This window comes from Mirounga leonina, unplaced genomic scaffold (assembly GCF_011800145.1).
Source record: "Mirounga leonina isolate KUSES-001 unplaced genomic scaffold, KU_Mleo_1.0 Mir_170, whole genome shotgun sequence".
NCBI lineage: Eukaryota > Metazoa > Chordata > Mammalia > Carnivora > Phocidae > Mirounga > Mirounga leonina.
The window spans coordinates 3,480,972-3,492,915 of NW_023270433.1; the positions used below are offsets into that span (position 1 = coordinate 3,480,972).

At 56.6% G+C, this 11,944-nt stretch overlaps 1 pseudogene; it reads left to right on the top strand.

The window, feature by feature from the left end:
* Positions 1-3,750: 3,750 nt before the first annotated feature.
* Positions 3,751-8,658, top strand: LOC118018102 (annotated as a pseudogene).
* The last annotated feature ends 3,286 nt before the right edge of the window (positions 8,659-11,944 follow it).

Genomic DNA, 11,944 nt, shown 5'->3' on the forward strand with positions numbered 1-11,944 from the left:
ACCATGTCCAAGAGTTCTGGAAAATGGCATGGCTCCAGGCTCTGGCTCTCCTCTCCTTGTGGCATGTCTCTCAGGAGCCGACTGGTCACAGAATTACGAGCCTAACCTCCCTTCAGTCTGGACTGAGCCTGACTCCGAACGCACCTAGTGTTTCTCTTCCTTGAGCTTAGGGGCCAGTGTTCTCCTATTGATGGCACTTACTGTTTTTTTTTTTTTTTTTTTCTAGATTTATTTATTTGAGGGGGGATTGGCAGAAAGAGAGGGAGAGAGAATCCTTAAGCTAACTCCCCACTGAGCCCATGACCTGAGCTGAAACCAAGAGTCAGACACTTAACCTACTGAGTCATCCAGGTGCTTGTCTGGTGACACTTATTTTTAATAGCTTTATGAGAGTATTACTTATATACCATAACATTCACCTGTTTTAATTGCACTACTCAATTATTTTTAGTCCGTTTACAGAGTTGTGTCATCGATCTTGGAATGTTCCCCAGAATTCCCCGGTGCCCATCTGCAGTCCCTCCCTGTTCCAACCCACCTGGAGCAACCACTTTCTGTCCCCATAGCTTTACCTCTTCTGGACTTTTCGTATCAGTGGAGTCTTAGAATATGTGATCTCTTGCATCTGACTCCTTTCTCTTTGAACAAATGTTTTCAAGGTACATCCATGTCGGAGCGTGTTATCCATGTTTATTTTTCTTGCTGAGTATTTCCACTGTATGGACGTACCATGGTTTGCTTATCCACTCTTCAGTGGGTGGACATTTTGGTCGTTTCTTCTTTGTAGTTTTGTGAACAACACTGCAGTGAACGTGGCGTACAAGTGTTTGTGTGGACGTATGTTTTCATTTCTCTTGGGTGGACACCTAGTTGTGACGTCGCTGGATCATATGGTAATTGTATGTTTCACATTTTCAGACTACCCAACTCTCTTGCAACGTGGCTTTGCCATTTGACGCCTCCACCTGCAGCGTAGGAGGGTTTCTGTTTCTCCACATCCTCACCAACCCTTGTTGTTCTAGCCATATTTGTGAATAGAAAGTGGTATCTCCCCGAGGTTTTGATTTGCTTCACCTAATGACTAAAGACGTTGAGCACCTTTCCATGTGCTAATTATCCATGTGAATGTGTTTGGTGAAAGGTCAGTAAAAAATGCTTGCCTTTTGGGCGCCTGGGTGGCTCAGTTGGTTAAGCGACTGCCTTCGGCTCAGGTCATGATCCTGGAGTCCCTGGATCGAGTCCCACACCGGGCTCCCTGCTCGGCAGGGAGTCTGCTTCTCCCTCTGACCCTCCCCGCTCTCATGTGCTCTCTCTCATTCTCTCTGTCTCAAATAAATAAATAAAATCTTTAAAAAAAAATGCTTGCCTTTTAAGAAATTGGAGTATTTGTCTCCTTTGTTGAGTATTAAGAGTTCCTTAATTTGGGATTCCTGGTCCCTGTTAGATACAAGATTTGCAAATATTTTTTCTTGATTTATGGCTTGTCGTTGAACTTTCTTCATGCTGTTTTTGAAGGCAAGAGTTTTAATTTTGATGGACTCTACGTAATCAGTTTTTCTTTTATTGATTGTGCTTTTGGTGTCATATGTAAGAAATCTCTGCTTGTCCTAATGTCACAAAAACATAGTCCTGTGTTTTTTTGTAAAAGGTTTCCAGGGACGCCTGGGTGGCTCCATCGGTTAAGTGTCTGCCATCAGGTCAGGTCATGGTCTCGGGGTCCTGGGATCGAATCCAGGGTTGGGCTCCCCATTCAGCAGAGAATCTGCTTCTCCCTCTGCCCCTCCTCCCACCCGTGCTCACTCTCTCAAATAAATAAGTAAATAAATAAATAAAATCTTTTAAAATTTTTTAAAAAATGAAAGTTTTCCAGTGTGTGTCTTTCAAGGATGCCTGCGTCGTATCTAAGCTCTCTCAACTGTCGGCAAGCAGTTGTTACTAGTGTTCCCTTAAAATGCTTTTAGTCTTTGTATTATTCTGGTGTCAGTCCTCCTCTTCCATTCCTGATTTTATAGGCTTTGTGTCTCTCCCCTTCCCTCTCTCTGTCCCCCCCCACCTTCTAAATTTGGTCAGTCAGCTAAGCTTTATCCACTTGTGTTGCTCTTCCTGAAGAACTCGCCTTCGGTTTCACTGTGTTGTCCCCTTTCTGGGTCTTGTAGTTTCTTAGGGTCAAAACTTAAGCACCGACTTGAGATTTTTTCTATTCGTATCCAGGCATTTACAGTCTAAGTTTCCCTCAAACATGGCTTTGGCTCCATCCCATGAATGTTGGCATGTGGTACTCTCCTTTCCATGCAGCTCAGAAGATACCTCTTGGACCCGCCGGTCATTGAGAGGCCTGCTGCTTCGTTCGCACGTGTTTGTGGGGTTCCCAAAGTGCCTTGTCACTGCCCTTCTTATCTCGCTCCCTGTGGTCGGAGGGCGCGCTTTGTGTGAGAGCGATCCTCTTCAATGCATCGCTCCTTGTTTTGTGACCGAGCACTTGCTGCACCTTGCAGGATGTTCCGTGTCCCGCTGAGGACGGTGTGCATTTTGCTGTTTGCTGCACTGAGTGTTGTGGGTGCTGTCAGGCGGTCTCATCGGTCGGCGGTGTTGTCCAAGCTTCTGTATCTGCTGCTTGTCTAAGTACCACTTCCATTATTGACGGCGAAGTAGGATTTTGAAATCTCCAACTATACCTGTAGGATGGACCATTTCTCCCTTCAGTCGTGCCCGTGTTTGCCTCGTGTGTTTTGGGGCCAGGCTGCGAGGTGTGTGCATGTTTGTGCACGTTGTCCTATCTTCAGTGCGGTCCTCTAGTGCTCATTTCAGCGCCGTCATTTCAGACTCCAAGGAAAGGGGGTGCTCGGTGGAAAGAGGCCCTGGGGAGGCCTGCCTACCTCTAGGATCCGTGGGGACGCCCGGGCGATGTGCTGCGAGGGAGGAACGCCCTGCCCCCCTCCCTGCGAGTGAGAGAGAAGCCAGTGTTGATCAGGTCGTCCAGATGCCGGCGGGATGCTCAAAGCACCTGCCAGGGGGAGGCAGCCTCCATGGGAGCTGATGTGAATCACACGCGAGGGAGGTGGGCAGGTTGGGAGGAGCAGAGTGGAGTGACCCGGGTCCCACGGCTGTTTTCCAGGAAGAACACAATGCTGCTCACTTCGCCCCATGGCCTTCCTCCTGATAACGCTCGTCTGGGTCCTCTTCGGGGAAGAAACGTGGACCCCCGGCCGGACCTTGCACGCAGCCGTGGCAGCAGGGAACAGAGCTGTCCCCCACGCCAGCACCCCCATCGTCATGACAGGACTGATGAGCTGCCCCTCCACACACACCCTCCCACTGAACCCCACCTTGTGGGGAGCTGCCGTGCTGTTAGCTTCCAGAGGGAGAAGATTCTAGAACTATGGAGTAAAGGCCCGCGGCTGCTCTCCTGGGGGCTGGGGACACGGCTGGACCCGCTCCCTGGGTCAGCCTCAGCTGTGCTGTCCACACAGGGCCCCCCCGGCTGCGTGGGGAGCTTACGTGGAGCACTGTTCGCAGTGACGCCCTCCTGCCACCTCTGTGGATGGGATGAGTCCCCGGGCTCTGGGGACAATTGCCCCCGGCCCTGCCCAAGCCCCTGCAGCTGCGCCACGGAGCTCTGGGCTCCCCGCGGGGGGCCCTGCTCCTGCTTTGCACGGGGATGGACGGACAGCCATCCCTGGCCCACCCTCCTCAGCAGTGGCCTTTGGTGGCTCTTTCCACAGCCCTGGCTGCCGGAGCCTGAGAAGCGTGATGCTAGGGGTCAGGGAAGCGGGGGCCGGGTAAGTGGGGTGAAGGCAGGGTCACGATGCCTGACAGCCTCGGGGACTGGCTGTGTGCCGGGGGGCAGCGGGGGCTGCTTCACGGGCTGGCCCCGCACCTGGGCTGACGCATCGGTGATCTGAGCCTCAGTCTCTTCCACCCCACTCTGCCCAGAGTGGCCAGGCCACTTCCATGACGAGTCCCCTGGGAGGACGGACCCCTACCTGTCTGGCTTCAGCCTCGACCTCTCCTCTGACCTCCCATCTCCTGCCTCCAGGGTCAACTGTTTGTCCCACCGTGACCCCCTGCTCCTGCCCCGCTCCTTCTCTCAAGTCCCTGATTTAGGGAAAGGCCTCGCCTTCCCCCAGCCCAACCTGGAAGCCTGGCAATCCTCCTTGCCTCCCCCCCCCGCCCCCCACACTGCTCCGAACAGGCCTGCCTCTCCTGCCTCTAGGTACCTGTCTGTCCCCATGGAGTATCTGCGCTCCCTGCCCTGCTCTAGGGGAGGCCCCGCCATCTTTCCGGCAGCTTCCAAGATGTCTCCCTGTCCTCTGCTGCACAGAGCCCATCCTCCTCCTGGAGCCAGAGTGATCTTTCCGGGACAAACCTACGAGCCCCTCTGGGGTCTGTTCCCCTAGAGTCAGCCACCTGCTGTGGGTCACAAACCGCCCAGTTCATGGTGTGAGACGTCCCAGCCACTGACCCCCACATCTCCCCATATCCTGGGGGTGACTAGGCTCAGCTGGGCAGTTCTGGCCCAGGCCTGTCCCGTGAGTGTAGACGGACGGTACCGGGCTCAGGGGCAGCTTGAAGGCGTCCTCCCATTTTGCGGGTGGACGCTGGCTCTGGCCTGAGACCCCGGCTGGGGCCTGCCCTCGGCCTGTGCTCTTTCTCAGCCTGTTCGGCGGTTCCGTGATCAGTGTCTCCAAGACACACAGGGCTGCGTGGCCCTTGATGAAGTGGCTTCAGAGGACCCACAGCACCTGCACCACCGCACAGGATTTGTTAGACCCTCAAGAGCAAGCAGCTGGGTGCAGAGCCTGGGGAGGGAGCCCCCCTGGGTGGGAGGGGCCTCAGGTGCCAACACGGTCTGGAACCAGCAGCTGCTTGGTCTCAGCTCAGGAGCGCGTGCAGACACGGGGGTGCAGCCTGTGGGGACGGTTCCTCCTGGAAGGACCCAGAAGCTCAGGCACCTGCAGCAGCTCCCCAGCCCCACTGACTGGGCGCAGCCACATCCCTGCAAACTCACATCACGCTGTGTGATTTTCAGGATGCTTTACCCCCAGCCCAAGGTGCTAACACCCGTGTGAGCACATTCACTGAAGTCTCCCCCCCTCCCCTTCCCTCTCTTCCCCTCCCTTTCTCAAACTTAGGGAAATTTAAGGTAGACACGGAAGGGCGGGCTGATTGAAAACTCAGCGGGTGCACGATTGCCAGATTCTTTTCCTCTCCCTGTTTCTGAGATCTGGATTTGGGGCCCACAGATTATTCTGTCCTTTTCTCCTGTGCCTTGCATTTCCTGCTTTCTGTCCCTTGCCCCCCAAAGAATGTGTAAGGGGGGCTTGCTCCCTCCCGGGGGAGGGCCCCCTGGCCTTGCTGGGAAATCCCAGCTCCCACTCTGAGGTCCAGCAGGGACCAGGTTTGCTTAGAGCTGGGAGGGATTTGCACAGGTTTGCGTTTGGGTTTCTTGCAAGTGTGAAGTCCTTCTGGAAGGAGGGTGCACCTGGTGGGTCCCTGAAGGCATGGGGGGGAGGGGGAGGTCCCGGGGGGCTGGTGAGCACCAGGGCCCTTGGTGCGCTCACCCTCCTCCCAGCTCGCATTTGCCGTGCTGCTCTCTTGTGTCCCAGGAGGAACGATGTCCTTGTCCTCACCTCTTGGCTGGCCCCCATCATCTGGGAAGGGACCTGCAACACTGACATCCTGAATGAGCAGTTCTAGCTCTGGAACTTCACCATCGGACTACCGGTGTTTGCTATCAAAAAGTAAGTAGATGAGATGACAGAGTGTGGGGACTGGGAGGCAGGAGAGACGGGGGACATCAAGGTGTGTGTGTGTGTGTGTGTGTGTGTTGAGCACAGAGTGAGGGGACCCCCGTCCTGGGGATTAATGTGAAAGTGCATGCTTTCAGCAGTCTTACTGGGCTCTTGTGGGCCCAGTGAGGGGGCAGCCCCTGGCCCCCTCTCAGGAGGCTGCACATCACAGAGGGTGACAGCTCCGGCCTGCTGCCACCACCCTCGGACAGACACAGCCCTGACCCCAGGCCGCTCTCCTGATGAGTCAAGGGGCAGAGCACCCCAACATCCGGGCTACTGGGGAGCCCCCCCACCAGAGAAGTGGAAGGGGGGGACACGTGTGCGCTGTGGATTGGTAGCGAGGCGATGCCTGTCGAGCTGGCCCCTCCTGTGTGTCCCTTACAAGATGAGGCTCATGAGGGCACAGCCAGGTCAGACAGCACTCGGTGCCAGAGCCCAGGCCCCTGAGAGGGAGCTGAGCAGTGAGGCCCTGGGACTCCAGCAGACCTGGGAGTGCCCTGGGCACTCTGCTGGCAAGTGGCCTGGCCCCTCGGAGTCTCTGGAAGCTGGGGTTGGTGACAGCATCGGCTCTCAGGATTGCCGTGGGGGCACGAAAGCCCGGGGGTCAGGGCCTGCGGCAGGCGGAGCTTCCTTCCCCCACAGAGCTCAGCCGAGGCCCGCAGGATGGCCCTGAGGCCTGTGCAACCCTTTTCCCAGGCCATCGCGAGGGAGGCATTCGGCCCCTTGTGCGGGGACTAAGAAGGGCCCAGGTCGCCTCAGAGTCGTCCTCCAGTTCCTGGAGACCAGGGACTGAAATCACCAACCAGACCCTCACTGCCCAGGGTCCGCGGCCAGCCCTGTCCCAGCGCTCTCTGCACAGGCGGTCCTCACGCGTCCCCCTCTGGGCCGGGACCGCGGCCCCGGGGCGTGGGCAGGTGCTGGGCTTGCATGAAGGAGCCCTTGCCGACAGCATCCTCGGAGGGAAGCAGCCGTGAACCCACACTCACAACGGCTGGGCCTGGCCTTGCCCCTGGTGATCTGACTCGGGCCTGCGGGCTGTGTGCCTGTCCCGTTTCAAGGCAGTGCCCGCCTTCCCCGTGTGAGCCCTTGACTAAGCTGCCAGGTGTGGGGCAGGCCCAGGGAAGTAGCCTCAGTGCCCGCTCAAAAAAACCAGTCTCAGAGGGGCTCACCACACTTGCCTGACGATGGGGGAGCTGCTGTCCCCACTGTGGGGGGCAGGTAGACCGCTCACAGGGGCACCAGCCATGTGAGGGGGTTGGGCTGGGGGAGGGGGAGATGTAGACCTGGATCCGGAAGCTTACCCGCTTGGATTCAAGGCTGGGGCCTAAGCAACCCCCCTCTTCTTTCCCCTTCCCTGCCCCCGGGCTGTACCTGATTCCTGGTTGGGGGAGTTCCAGGTGACCCCTCCTAGGAATACCAGTGGTTGACTGAGGACCTTGTCAGCAAGAGGCCCAGTAGCCTTCAAGGGGGGACCCTCCAGAGGGTGGAGCCAGCTGTAGGGACCAGCGACAGTCCACTCAAAGCAAGAGGGGCAGGTGGCCGGCCCTGCTTCTTCTACCCGGTCTGTAGGGCACAGAAACGACGGCTGTGCCCAAAGGTGCTCCACTCCTGGCAGGTGGGGACAGGACCTGCAGGGGGCGGCCGGGGGAGGGCACCTGCAGGGTTTGCCCGGGAGCTCAGCACAGGGGGAGAGTTCCTGGCTCCAGCATGCTGACTGTGGGGCTGCACGGATTTCCACCCTCCCAAGCCTCGGGCTCCCGTTTGTAAGATGGGGTGCTGATGGCCCCCATCTCTGGGAATGGAAGGGAGGGAGGCCCCGCCGGCAGACATGCTCAGGACAGGCCAGGAGGGTGGCTGTGGCTTAAAGCAGCCCAGGGCCTGCCCCCATGATGAAGGTGCACACGAGCACGGCCCCGAGCTCTGGGGTCCTGCCGCCAGCCTCTGGCAGTGACCCTCCTCCCGCCCTGTCCCCCGTCCCTGTAGCTACGTGGTCTTCCTGGAGCTGTTCCTGCAGATGGCGGAGAAGCAGTTCACGGTGGGACACAGGGTCACCTACTACGTCTTCACCGGCTGGCCGGCTGCCGTGCCCCGTGTGCCGCTCTGGGAGGGCCGGAGGGTGGTGGTCTTCGAGGTCCCCGGAGCCCCGTGCTGGCAGGATGTGTCCGTGCACCGCATGGAGATGATCAGCAACTTCTCGCAGCGGCTCTCCCTCCGCAAGTTGGACTACCTGGTGTGCATGTAGTGGACATGAAGTTCAGCGACCACGTGGGGGTGGAGATTCTGCCCCCCTCTTCGGCACCCTGCACCCCGGTTTCTACAGGGCAGCCCGTGAGGACTTCAGCTACGAGTGCTGGACGTGGTCCCAGGGGCCATCCCCAGGGCCCAGAGTGACTTTTACTACGCAGGAGGCTTTTCTGGGGGTTCAGTGGTGGAGGTTCCCGACTGACCTCAGCCTGTCACCAGGCGATGGTGGTCGACTGGGCCAGTGGGATCGAGGCCGTGTGGCACGACAAGAGCCACCTGAACAGGTACCTTCTCTACTCCAAGCCCACCAAGGTGCTGTCCCCAGAGTACCTGTGGGACCCGCAGCTGCTGGGCTGGCCCCGGGTCATGACAAAGCTGAGATTCGTGGCTGTGCCCAAGAATCACCGAGACATCCGGGACTCGTAAGGGGCTGACCCCGACTCTGTCAGGTGGTGCCACCCCGAGCAGAGCCGTCAGAGCAGATTCCTACCTCTGTCCCCTCGAGGGAGACGGTGGAGCCCAGCACTGCCCACACGGCCGTGTTCAGGGCCCCCAGCGCCCCCCCTCACAGGAGGCCTGCCTGGGGGTCCAAGTTCCTCTCTTTGTGGTTGGTGCGTTTGGATCACTTGTGCGTCATTTGCAGCTGTGAAGGCCTCCAACTCTTATGTCGGATGTTTTTCTGTGTCAATGCTGAGCAAACATTTTATTTTTTTTAAGATTTATTTATTTATTTGACAGAGCACAAGCAGTGGAATGGGAGAGGGAGAAGCACGCTCCCCCTGAGCAGGGAGCCCGATTTGGGGCTCGATCCCAGGACCCTGGGATCATGACCTCAGTGGAAGGCAGACGCTTGACCGACCCAGCTACCCAAGCACCCCCTGCCTTGCTTTTAAGTGGCTCTTCCCGTGCTGGTGTTTGTGAAATGTGGGCGCTCGCTCATCTGGATGCCTGTCCTGTTGGGGTCCCTCAGTGCCCACCCAGTGCACTTATGCTCTCATCGGCCTGCATGGCATCTCAGCAGGCATTTACTGAGTGCCTCCTGTGAGCTCCGTCTCCCAGCAAGGGGCAGAGCGTGAGAGCGAGAGCTAAGATACAGGATCCCTGTTCCTGGGCCTTCCTGGGACACGCGATGGCCCCGTCCTCCGGACTCACTACTTTCCTTGTTGTTGTAAGGAGATAGACATCCGACTGATACAGGTAAGCACGCTGAAGTGTAGAATTCAGTGGCAATCAGTACATTCACTGTTCTGCACCTGCCACCTCCATCCATCACTATAACTTTTTCATCATCCCAAACTGAACCTCTCCCCACAAGACACTAACCCCCCATTCCCCCTCCCCAGCCCTGGGACCCACCAACTCCTTCCACCTCAAAGAGTCGGAGTGCTCTCGGTCCTGCAAGTGGGATCCTCCAGTATCGGTCCTTTAGGGACTGGCTTCTTTCACGTGGCACCCAATGGCCTCAAGGTTTGTCCCCATTAGCCTGGACCTGACCCACTTTTCCCCAAATGGAGTGGCTCAGCCCACCCTCTCCTGTCTAAGCCGAGCCTCCTCAGTCCCCTCTGCTCCTGTCATCTTCATCCTCAGCCTGAAGGGTCCCCGGACACTGCCCCTAGGGCCTCATTGATCCTAGCCAATCTGTAGCTTTGAAGACCTGTTCAATCCAGATGCTGACATCTCCGCCCAGGGCCTTAGGCCTCACCTATCCCATCTGTCCACGTCAGGTACCTGCTCTTCCCACTAGCCGGTCACCTGCTCCTCCCACAGGTGTCCCCATCTCAGGAGAGGGAAACACCAAGTCCAGACCTTTGGAGTCCTCTGTGACTTCTTGCTTGCCACCCACTCTCCCAGTAGTGAGGTGGCTCTTGGAGGGCATTCAATGTCCAAAACATTTAAAGGCATATTGAGTCTCTGCTGCCTAGGGCAATAGAGGACAGTTGGGGCAAGTAGAAACCAAGCAGAATCACTGGAATTAAGGCCGAGTTTTGAGGAGCTTTAGGGAAGAAGGGCCTGGAAGCTCTGATCTATTCCCGAACCCCGAGGACACTGCACGCACCCAGCATGCACGGGCTGGGTGCATGCTCGGGGCCCACCTGAGAAGGCCCCAGGCTCTCCCCTCGGGTGATTGTCAGACTCTGCGAATAGGAAGTGAAGGCCAAGGCAGAGTCCTACACAGCCTGGCTGGTGCCGAAGGTGGATCCTGACACACACCCAGAGCCCTGCTCCCTGTCTGCAAAGCTGGAAGTTGCTTTATTCGGGGGTTGGTTTCCAGATGTTTAAGGAAATCTCGCCCAATCCACAGTAGACCATTATATTCACAGAACAGACACTTCCAGGGCCACACACGACAAGGATTACAGATTTGACAAAGTTAGTTCAGATGAGTCCCCAAGCCCACAGAACTGCCGTGAGAGGAGCAACAGTGACCCCTGGGGAGGAAAGAACTGTACCTGACTTGCTACATTGCACTATTCACAGAGTCCCGAATCCAAAGGCAGAGAGACGAGTGGGGTGACACAGGAAAGTATGTATCTCAGTGGGGCTGGCACGGGAAGGCGGCGGACTGGCATGATCTCCAGGTGCTGAAAACACGCCTGGGTTGTTATGTAAGGAAAATCTAGGAGAAGGGTGTGTGGGTTGTGCAGGGGGCAGTAGGTTCCTTTCTAGCATTGTCTTGGGGTCAATCATGCCAGGTCTTGCTGGCGTCAGGCAGCGGTGAAATCTCAAGGGGTCATTTTGGTGCCTGCCGGGTGTTTCACTTGAGTTCACAGATGAGCCCGAAGGAAGGACGTCAGCAGTTAGGAAGTATAGACAAAGGTCAGAGGGGAGGTGGGTAAAGGCCTCTTTCACTCAGAGAGCAGGGGAGCTCCGAGCCTCTGCTATCCACCTTGCCCTGCTCATTGCTTCCATCCGCCTGGCCCTGAGTTCTGTCCTTTTAATGAACTGGTCATCTAGTAAGTAACATGTTTCTCTGAGTTCCATGAGTCACTCGAGCAGATGATTCGACTCTGAGGAGGAGGTTGTGGGGACCTCCAATCTGTAGCCCATAGCTCGGAAACACGGGTGACCTCTCTGTCCAGCCACTGGCGGACCACTGAGTTAACAGCACAGGGATTCAGTGGCCGCACACAGCAAAGAACACAGACTTGACAAAGGTAGTTCAGAAAAGTCATTGAGACAACAGTAGGTAACTACAAGGAGCAGCAATCATGAAGCCTGGCGTGGGGAAGGTCTGATGGTCAGGATGCTTCCAATGTAATCTTCATCATCACGCCCTGGACTTGTCACTGGGGCCAGGTCCCCCGTCTCGGGTCAAGGAGCTCCTACATGTTCCACGTGCCTCTCCCTGGCTCCCCAGCCATGAACAGCCCTGTGCTGCTTCCCAGCAGAGGTCAGTTTTAACCAAGGCCAGGAAGATGGGATGGGTTGTCCTGACTTCCCCACCCTGCTCCCCACCAGTGCTGCAGGAGAGGAGAAAGTTTTCCTCAACCCTCTCAAGGTCCCTCTCTGGGTCTGGAAATTGACAAAGACAGGTCAACAGGAGAAAAGCAGCAAAGTGCGTTGATTTATTGGTGGGAGCCTCACTCACAAGACCATGCAGACCAGTAGAGGTGTCTCCCTTTTAGACAAAGGGCCCCAGAAGAGGCAGGAGACAAGGAAGATGACAGGACAGAGCTGCCCAAAGAGGACAAAGTAAGGGTCAGAGGATCACAGAGACCCTTGGGAAAGCCTGGAGGCCCTGGAGACATTGGCTGAAACGCTGTCATTGGGTCAGAAAAGTGGTGTCACAACCCCCCAGTGACATTGTATGATTTACTCTTCGTTGTTTCTAGGAATCAGTGTGTATGGGCCATTAGAACTCACGCTGCATTAAGTCTAGCATATACTTACTTTTTATCACTTTTCAG